This window comes from Lemur catta, chromosome 7 (genome assembly GCF_020740605.2).
Source record: "Lemur catta isolate mLemCat1 chromosome 7, mLemCat1.pri, whole genome shotgun sequence".
Classification (NCBI taxonomy): domain Eukaryota; kingdom Metazoa; phylum Chordata; class Mammalia; order Primates; family Lemuridae; genus Lemur; species Lemur catta.
Window position 1 is genome coordinate 11,059,929 of NC_059134.1, and position 9,113 is coordinate 11,069,041.

Genomic DNA, 9,113 nt, shown 5'->3' on the forward strand with positions numbered 1-9,113 from the left:
TTCAGTGGAGATCTTTTGGTTTTAGAGTGTGGAAAGGCTCCCACCCTTGTCTGGAGGCAGAGTTCTTTCTTGTCCATAGCATTGGTCCATCAGCTCCCCACGGCTCCTGTCTCACAACACCAATGAAGCCCCATAAGTCACTCTAGACATCTGGACGGCCCCCTGCCTCAGGCACTGCACAGAACCCCTCCTGCGTGGAAGTAGAGTCCCAGGCCTGGAGAAGGCCCAGCTTCCCAGTGTGAGCTCGCTGGTCCAGAACTGGGGCTCCCCTCTAACTATACACACAGCCAGCTCTAACCACGGGCCGAGGGGTGCCTGCAGCTGCTGGGGTTGCTCCTCAGAAATGATGGGGGGCTCCAGACCTGTGCCTGATGGGGGACCCAAGCCCTGCCCTGCTGTCCCGGCTCCTGTGCTGCTGCCCTGGTCCAAGACACAAACCTCAAGGGTGAGGCTGGAGCAGATATGTGAGTAATTCAAGGAGCCCTGAGCTACTGTGCAAGAAAAGGGATTGGCAGTTCTGCATTATTTCTGGAAGTGGTAGGAGGGAAGCAAGGAGGGGAATACCTAAAATATCAATGAGTGGTACTTGGCTTAAAATTAGGAAAAATCTCCAGAACACAAGGATGAGGTGACATGGCAGGAGATGGCCTGGAAGCTCGAATAGCCACCCCAGAGAGGGACGGGGGCTCCCGAGGATTGGACAGGCCTGGAGAGCCTGCGGGCATTGCAGGTTCCGAAATGTAATAACAACGAGAGCAGACACTGAGCACTTACTGGGTGCTATGGAGTGAATGTTTGTGTCCCCAGGTTCCTATGTTGAAATCGTAACAGCCAATACCAAGCAGTTTTAATAACCACAGCCTTGTAGTATAGTTTGAAGTCTGGCAAATTAATACCTACCATTTTGTTTTTATTGCTTAAAATTGCTTTTGCTAAATGGGGTCTTCTCTGGTTCCATACAAAGCATAAAATTATTTTTTCTATGTCTGTGAAAAATGACGTTGGTAATTTAATAGGGATTGCATTGAATCTATAGATCACTTTGGGTAGTATAGACATTTCAACAATATTAATTCTTCCAATCCACGAGCATGGTATGGTTTCCCACCTATTTACATGCTCTGTGGATTTCCTTCCTCAGTGTTTCATGGTTCTCCCTATAGAGGTCCTTTACCTCCTTTGTTAAATATATTCCTAGGTATTTTATTTTCTTTGTTGCTATTTTGAAGGGTATCAAGTGCAGGGACACAGACCAGTGGAACGGAACAGAAAATCCAAATATAAAACCATCCTCATATAGCCATCTAATCTTTGACAAAGCAGACAAAAACATACACTGGGGAAAAGAATCCTTATTCAATAAATGGTGCTGGGAAAACTGACTAGCCACATGTAGAAGACTGAAACAGGACCCACAGCTTTCACCTCTCACAAAAATCAAATCACAGTGGATAACAGACTTAAACCTTAGGTGCGAAACTATTAGAATTCTAGAAAAAAGTGTAGGAAAGACTCTTACAGACATTGGCCTAGGCAAAGAATTTATGAAGAAGACCCCTAAGCCAATCACAGCAACAACAAAAATAAATAAATGGCACCTGATGAAATTAAAAAGCTTCTGCACAGCCAAAGAAACTGTCACGAGAGTAAACAGACAACCTACAGAATGGGAAAAAATTTTCACATACTACACAGCAGATAAAGGACCGATAACAAGAATCTAGTTAGAACTCAGGAAAATCAGTAAGAAAAAAATCAAACAACCCCATCAAAATGTGGGCAAAGGACATGAACAGAAATATTTCAAAAGAAGATATAAGAATGGCTAACAAACATATGAAAAAACATCTCTAAACATCAGGCAAATGCAAATCAAAACCACAATAAGATATCACTTAACTCCAGTGTGAATGGCCTTTATCAAAAAGTCCGAAAACAACACATGTTGGCATGGATGCGGAGAGACAGGAACACTCATACACTGGCACCTCCAGGGCTACCCTGGTTTCAGCACTGAAAATTTTATATCCTGAAAACTCCTTCCCAGGGTGTGAGAAGTCCTGGTTTTGAGGAAAGGGTGTGGAAGTTTGAAGCAAAGTACAAAGCCCATACAATGGCCAAATATGTATATATGTATATATATACACACACATACGTACATAGGGGCTGAAAGCAGCACTGTTTTTTGTATCGAATGGATGTGTGATAGAGTCACTGTCTTCCATGGTCACTGTGGCTGCTTTCCTGTTGGTGTGGGCAGCAGCAATTTGCAGTTCACAGTAACGGGCCATCCACTAGCAACCATGTGGCACAGTGCGCAACTGTGTTGTGCTGCTGAGTGCAACAGTCCATCTGTGACATCGCCTCTGGGTTAGCTTACGCTCTGTAGCACAAGAGTGCTAGTTCAATTTGGAACAATGCCAATATTGTGACCAGGTTTTCTAAAAGTTCAACTAATGAAAATGAGAATGATTACAATACCAACACCAGTATGACACAGACATCACCAAAAATGTCTAAATGTCTGTGTTACTTTAATGACAAATGGACCAACACATACGACTGGACCAGGGGCGTAAGTAATCAAAAAAAGAGCACACTGAATAACCCGCAGACACGAGTGTAGGATCGAGCGTGGAGGTGAGGGAGATGGGGAGGCATAGATGGAGACTGAGTCTCCCAAGACAGGATGCGACGGATGAGTACTTCTAAATCAATTACAAGCTTTTCATCTCCCAAAAGGATACTAAAGCTCAGGTGTAAATTGCGATGGCTGAGTTAGCATGAGCACAGGGCATAAGCGAGCATGCATCTTCCTAGCATTGTCTTGGACGCTCCGTGAAACCAGTGAAGTTATGTTTCCTCTTTCAGAAGTTGCAGCTGAAGAACCTGTGGGCAAACAAGGGGACATTTTGGTGACAGAGGTGTTGGCCTCTTATAGAGTAGGGCTGTTTCGGCTGGATCTTTCTACAGTATCAAGTAATCCCATCAACAAAAATAGTTCCCCTAATTCTTAGGGGAACACGTGAGTTCAAATCACACTTTGATTTGAAAAAAAGTTTTTAGTCATCTTAATTTCTATGAAGATAATAACAAAACCACAGAAAACATAAAAAATACTGTCAATATCTTGTCCAAATATAAACTAGATTTTGCTGATGTATCTGCATATTCCACAAATAGTAAAAATGTAAATTTTGATAAATTCAATTCAATCTGTTAACTTCTTACCAAGGAAAATGAGAAGAGTAACCTGCTCAATGTTCTGCACATCTTGTGCACAGAACTGCTGCAAAAGAGTGCAATTTGCTTACTGTGATATTGAAGCATCCAGAATGGAAATTTTTGTCACTTTTTAGTATATCATTAACCTGCAGAAGTACTTAATGAGATTTTTGACTTGTTAGAAATGAAAGGTGATAGTTTCCTTAGACATGGGCTCACAAGTTGTCTGATATTATTGTCAAAATATTGGTTTGCTTTCAAATCATATTTCAAAGTGTGGGACACGGAGAATGTCCTTGTCTCATTTAGAAATACGTCGTTGGTAATGAGAATGGGGAAAAAGAGCAAAGTAAAACAAAAAACTTTGTTTCTTTCTCCAAAACTATTTGGTGATCTTTGAAGACACAATACAGAGCCAAAAAAAAAAAAAAAAAAAACCTTTGAAACAAACCTCACCTAAGTTATTTCACATTATGTGTAGGTTTCAACAAATCTCAAAAAGTGAAAATGACTCACTTTTTGGATATAAGATTGAATTTTTAATTCAAAATAATGGCACACATAAAGGGCAGCCAAGTTAACCAGAATTTTCTCATTTCTTTATGAAAACTATAACTTATTTTGTATCCAGCTTCGATTTCACAAGCTTTACTCTGTGCTTTAAAATCACTTTCCCTGAAACAGAGAGATTTAATTTATGATGACATCCAGTGTGCCTTGGAGTGTTTAAAAATGGATACTTGAGAAACAGATAACTGGTGTGACAAATTTAGGGTACAGAGGACCTAATCGGTCACAACAAATGTCCAAAGTGGACAGGCATTTTTCTGAGAACTACAAATCCATTTCTGCAAGTCTCGAAGCCTGCTGTTGCTGGTAAGTAAAATCCTCAGCATTCCACGCTGACACACTGTTTTCGAGAGGATATTCAGTCTACCATCACACTGGACTGGCACCTTGAGAACAGTCAAAAAGTCAAAGTGAATTTCATGTTGGACTGACCTCCATTTACCACTTCATAAGAGAAAAGAAAAAATGTTCTAAAGGCAGCTCAGAAAAGCACCGGAAACCACAGAAGGAGAAAAAGTGTCTTAATCCATCACAGGAAAGAAATGTATCATTTCAAATATTGTTTAATATTTAACATTAATATAGCTTATATTTAATATACGCTAATTGGCCTATTGTATTTATGTTCTCCTTTTAAAAGGTCTTACATGTATGTAGCTTAAGGATACACAATAATAAACCCTGTGAAATGTAAATATTCAATAAACACATTTGAAAACATTCTGTGAGCTAACAGAAAGAAGTGGAAAGATGTCGTATCTTTCTCACACACACTGTTTGTTTAATTGGTCCTGCTATTCACGAGTCATTGTCAATGTTGCTGGCTCTGCTGTTGTTTGGTTTAAATAACAGCATTTATTGGAACAGTTAATCAAATCATAGAGAAGATATAATTTCAAATAAACACATGTTTCATAATTTTTATGAAAAAGATAGTACATGTGAATAACTATTATTATCTCCGCTACTATTATGGGTTACACTTGTCTGGTGTGGCCGTATCCCAGGCTGCTCTCTGAAGAGTTGATCCTCCTGAACAAGACAGTCATCGCTTTGTTTTGCGCGAGGACAGAGGGTGTCTGTAGTCACAGGAAGGTCCAGCCACCAGCCCACTGGGCCTGGAGTTCCCAGCGCTGACTCTCCTGTGTGCCCAGCCTCCCCTCTGGGGTCAGGCCTGGCCTGTGCCCCGACCTCCACTCTTCCCACCAACCAGACCGTCGGCTCTTGCTGGAACAGGGCCTGGGTGCTTCTGCGCAGAGGCTGGCGCTAACTCGGCCTTTTCGGGGGACCTGGTGGAACTTTTCCTTTGCTTCTGGAATGAATCCACTGAAATAAACAGCTCATTCTTTTCCTGACTTTCCTGAGACCTGGAGCTCCAGGGCTCCCTCTATCCCAAATATGGGTATAAAGAGCCTAGGATGCTGGAGGCAGCCAGACCTCTGCACACACACTCAGGGACAGGGATGAGCTGTGAGCCCTTAGAGGTAAGATTGTCTGAATCAGGGACATTTCAGTGGCACAGCCATGAGCACTGTTCTTCAGCTGTGTCTCAAATTCGAGCTCCAACTTGCCATCATGACAGTCTTTAGGAGAAGTTTGCCTAGATCTTGAAGCACCAATATTCTTGGTGGGGAGAGGGGAGGCATTCCATGCTTACTAGCACTCTCAGACTACACAGAGCTTCATTAATTTGGAGGAGCTTCCCAGCTCCCTGGTTCTCAAGAGACCTCTTGATTTTAGGTGAGGACCAACAGACCCTTCAGCCTTGACTATTAGCCCCTGGAGGAATTCCCACCCTCACCTCCTGCACTGTCTTCTGAAACAGGGCTAGCCACCGGCTACAGTCCCCATGGGCACTTCTCTTCTTCCGTCATCACGCTTGGTTTTGCCATTGATGTGGGTGTGAGGCCAGGAACAATATCGGGGAGACAGTGTCTGTGCTTTGTGGCCTCCATCCAAGTAGTCAAGGAGAGGAGTGCTCAGGAGGGGCCCTGGATTTCTCGCGATGACCTTTCCTCCCAGACCTGCTTGCACGTTTCCTCCAAGGAGGGGGGAGCCTCAGCTCTGGGTGTGCCCCTGAGCTGAAGGGGGCTGAGGAGTGAAAGAAAGACAGGAATGCAGCCAGGACTGGGTCTTCCATGACTGATCTTGTTTTATGGATTCAAGGACAGAGAGACAGGGTCACCTCTGCCACACAGAGAAGCATATAAAATGGGCTTCTGGTGCCTCCCAAAGGCCTAGATTGGGGGAAGAAAGCACCGGAGAGGTGCTCAGTGATGCCCGATTCACTAAGTCTGCCGAATTTCTGTTTCCCCAGGAGCTTTGGGACCTCCTGGGAGAGAGTCAGGTGAGCATCCACCCACGCAGGACACACAGAAGCAGGGGTCCTGCCAATGGATCTGCCCAGTGCTGTGCCCACGGCATCTGTCCAGGTGTGCGTCACTCGCTTCCGCTCGGGGCTCTGCCCTGGACCCCTTGCTAGGTCTGTCTGTGACTGCCTCGAGGGTCACCCTTATTCTCCTCTCAGAATCAACCATCCCCTCGCTGAGAGGTCTCTGAGCTCCTTGATAGGTTTCCCTTGGGGGCCCTCCCCAGGCAAGCCCTATACCCTTCCCCGGGTGATCCCCTACCTGGAACTTTCTCACATAGACTCTTGCTTGTTGCCTCAACCCAGCCTTCCTTACCTCCTTGCTGCTTTGCCCTAAACACAAAGGAGCATGAGAATCCAGGTTTGCCACCACCTGAGATGTCCCTGGTAATCTGAGGGTGCATCAAGTGTCCCTCTCTTGAGTCATGCATGCCTGTCCTTCTGTTTTTGGATGACCCTATGTTGAAGGTTGTGCTCAAGTTGCTTCCACATCTCCTTGCTGGCAGTAAATTCTGCAGGAAAGATGGAAACCAGCACACAGGACAGCACATGGGCTGTCTTGGGGGAGGCAGAGAGCTGGAGAACCAAAGGCTGCCCAAGACCTTTGGACCTCAGAAGATAAAACCCACAAACTTTTCAGCTGCTTCTTCCACATGTGCCATTTAAGGTGTGGAGTTTCAGCTGGGGTGAAAGACTGTACCTGACTCTGGGTTCTACAGCAGGATACTCCACTGTCCCAAATCTGGCTTGGAGAAGTTGTTAGCAGGGGAGAGAGACTGAGAGGTCCTGGGGCTGTATCTGAATCAGACACTGGGACTGGGCTGGGGCAGTATTCCAGGTAAGAGCAGGGGCTGAGTCTTGCGTTGGAGCAGAGGCTGGGGTGGGGATTTCTGAGACTGTATTGGGCCTTGGAACATCAGAAATTACTTTGAATAAAACAACAAGAGCCCCTAGGGTGTACTGTCTACCAGAGAACAGGACTGTAGTCACATGAACTCTCTGTGCCCAGACAGCTGGCTCCATCCCTGCAGCACAAGGCCTCCCAAGTCCTTAGGGCTTGGGATCTGTGGTGGCTTTGAAGCTGCTCTTGTCTGCCTTCAGTGTTCCAGAAGGGCTCAAGTTCTCCTCCTCAGCAAGTGACGCTAGGGAATTCAGAAATGTTAGTTCGTGGCCTGGCCTCTTTTGTTTTGGAAATGACTCCTCCTTCTGTTCTTTATCCAACCACATTGGAAATATATTCATTTATGATTCATCTGCAGGTGCCCTTGGACATCAGGTATAAAGATGGAGATGCTATCAGGCCCCCTATGTCTGGTTGCAGGGTTTTCCCAGAGATTGGGCTAAGTTGTATGAAGAGAAAGAAGCTCTCAATGGAAAACACAATGTGAGGATGTGGGGAGGAATATGTGCTTCCCAGATGCCTGCCTCTGGGAGAACACAGAGTGGCCCATGCCTGAGAATGTTGGGACAAAACAGACCAACCACCAGGGGCCCTTGGGACTAAGGTCTCTGGGACCATGTCCTGTAGGATGCTGGTCGCCTCAAGTGAGTCAGAGTGAGGGCGGAGGCTGGTGAGAGTGAGGGCGGAGAGTGCAGGCGAGGAAGGTGAAAAGGCATTGACACTGGGAGAATATTAATAACCTGAGAGTGTGTGGTTTAGCCAAGGCCATCCTCGTCTTGGTCCTGCTTTGACACTGAAAGGCAAGAAAGGAATGAGAGGCTCAGTGTCTCTCTCCTCTCTCTGAGCAAGCCGCAGACATTCATTGTTCATGAGTACCACTCTAATAGATTCCACTTTGAAATCAGGGAGCTCTATGTCTCCTCCTCATTATTCACTTTTAAAAGGGATAAATTATACTTTATTGTTCCTTCTTTGAAAATCCAAATAAAGAAAAGCTTTTTGTTTGTGATCCTCAGTGCCCCTTTGCTTAAGACCGGTGCAAAAGTCTCAGCTGTTCATGTGCACGGCTTTGTCAAGTAGGAGTCCAGCCCCTGAGGCCAGCAGTGCTCTCCAGACCAGCCCAAGGACACTGGATATGGGAACACATGAGGTAACTGATGACGCGTAGAGATTCTCTCTCCTATAGGTATCCTACACTTCCTAAACAGTCCCCTCCAGCACCACTGGACCGCAGTGGCGGAGACTTTAGCCTGGCACCCTCTGCCACAGCAGAGAGGTTTGCCTGTGAGCTTTGGGTAGAGTCCCTGATCCCTGCTGTCACTCACGCCTGGCCCAACATGTTTCCCCAGAAGTAGGTTGACCAACACCTCAGTTTGCCCAGGACACAGAGGTTTCCCAAGCAATATGTGAGATTTTCATAGCTAAAACCAGGAGATCCCTGGGCAAACTGGGGCAAGCTGGTCACCCCACAAAGATGACGCTTTAGCCTTTCCCGAGAGTTTCACAGGCATCTCCCTGTGAAAACAACATGCACTTAGTAAACTGAGAAAAGGAACAGGAAAACAGGCATCCCAACATACGCTGAGGGTTGAGTCTCTGGCTTGCTCACCTGGTTCTCATCTCTGTTTTCAGACATACAGAGCGAAACAGACCCTTCTGGAGGGAGTAAAGAACCAGAAGGTGGGACTGCACGGCACGGGGTAAACAGAAAACGGTAGAAGGCTGCAGGAAGTGGAGCTGGATCTCTGCCGTGGGGGACGAAGCATTTTCACAAGCACAGAGCTCTCCCTCCATCAGCTGGAGCTCGCTGCTGCCTCAGGCCTCGCAGAGCTGCTGGCTGGTCACAGAGCTCGGGGACAAAAAGGAAAAGGTGAACCTGTAGCCCCTCCCCTTCCTCGGCCTGGCAGATCTCAGCACAGGCCGGGGCCTACTCCACCCTCCTCACTCCCACCGGTCTCCCTCTTTCCAGCCCCGACCCTTTGGCCAGTCGCGTGCACGCTGCAGGCGAGCGCCCCGCGCATGGCCTAGTGCGGCAGGGCCCAGCTTTGC

At 46.3% G+C, this 9,113-nt stretch overlaps 1 long non-coding RNA gene across 1 annotated transcript; it reads right to left on the reverse strand.

Moving 5' to 3' along the window:
• Positions 1-2,823: 2,823 nt before the first annotated feature.
• On the reverse strand, positions 2,824-8,716 carry LOC123642281. Its single transcript, XR_006736427.1, has 3 exons — positions 8,674-8,716; positions 7,805-7,857; positions 2,824-2,889 (listed from the first exon to the last, which is right to left on the reverse strand). It is a non-coding gene; the product is annotated as an uncharacterized LOC123642281 (long non-coding RNA).
• Between the last annotated feature and the right edge of the window lie 397 nt (positions 8,717-9,113).